Source organism: Dysidea avara, chromosome 11 (assembly GCF_963678975.1).
Source record: "Dysidea avara chromosome 11, odDysAvar1.4, whole genome shotgun sequence".
NCBI lineage: Eukaryota > Metazoa > Porifera > Demospongiae > Dictyoceratida > Dysideidae > Dysidea > Dysidea avara.
In genome coordinates, this window is record NC_089282.1 from 17,715,216 (window position 1) to 17,716,748 (window position 1,533).

The window sequence follows — 1,533 nt, forward strand, 5'->3', positions numbered from 1 at the left end:
AGTAAAGCAGAAACGCGCGCCGCAGACAATAAATGACGCGACCACTACGTGAGGATTTTACAGGAACGAACGTTGTCAAATTCGGCCGTCCTGTAACTCACCCGCCACTTACGCTATCCCTCTGAAACTCTAGAGTTGAACTCATCGTATCACTAGTAACTACCACACAAGCAGTGAAGCAAATTCATGCCGATTGTTTCGTGATCGAGATTGCCGACATCAAAGGGAAGTTTCATTTTTTATTTTATTTTTATCGCATGCGGTTAGACGCAACCGCAGGTGTATGCCTTGCGTTCCTTTGTGCATTCCAAACATTCATTGCCCTGCTATCGCTTCAGTATTCACTCAATCGCCTCAAGATTCACATTATGATTATGATTATGATTAGATACTGGAAAGACAGCACTCAGTGCTGGTTACATCCAGGAGGGGGGGGACCCTCAAAACAAAAAGGGGGTTAATTACAACAAATCTAGTCCAAAAATACAATTATTAAACTGTTCTAGTGACTCTGTATCGATGATGTGATTAGGGAGGTTATTCCATTGCTTGATAGTTCCTGGAAAGTAACTCTGTTGGTAAGCAAGTGTTCTAGTTGGAGGAATTATATATCTGTATTGGTGATGCAATCTAGTTGGATATGAAGTAGGCTTGAAATACTCAGGGAGCTGGATAGATGGCAAAGCGTGATGTAATACTCTATATAGTAAGTTCAAACGATCAATACATCTTCTGCTCTGTAGGCTCTTCCAATGCAGTTGATCCAACAGGTAAGTGACACTACTCATTGGATTGTAATCCGATGCTACCCATCTTGCAGCACGACGTTGTACCTTCTCTAAAGTATTAATTAAGTATAGCTGGTGAGGGTCCCAGACACAACTAGCATATTCCAGCAGAGGACGTATTGATGTTAAATAGGCTGTTATCTTAACTTCTTTGGAGCATTCACATCATCGATGTCACCATACATGATTACCCTACCGTCGTAATTTCAGCACCAAGCGAAGTTTCAGTCGTCCTCAGTCGACCTAGATGCCAAATACAAATCCCAGATTGTTGTTTTCCGCAATACTCGCTTGGCATGTAGGGCAATGTATCTTTAAACTGTTCTAAAAGTTTCGTTCAGATTGAAACATTTGTTTTCGAGAATGGCTAGTTTGAAATTTGAATTTAATCGCCCCCACGTCATTTGCTCTCTAAGAATTTTACTCGGAATTTAAAGAATGACGCAGAGCACAACTGCGGTCACTGGGTATTGATGAACTGGCGCTCTATATGTAGTTAATCAGTGCATATAGCCACAAAGAAGTGTGCTGCCATAGATTATAGTCCACAGATATAATCTATGGTGCTGCATACCATCGTTCGTTTTTAAATTTGAATTTAGTCGCCCCCACCGTGACGTAATTTGTCCTCTAAGGGCGCGGCTTAAAGAATGACACAGAGTACAACTGTGGTTACCAGTTGTTGACACAAGCTGCAAGTAATTAGCACATGTAGCTAGCCAATTGTCACCATGCATTATTGCAT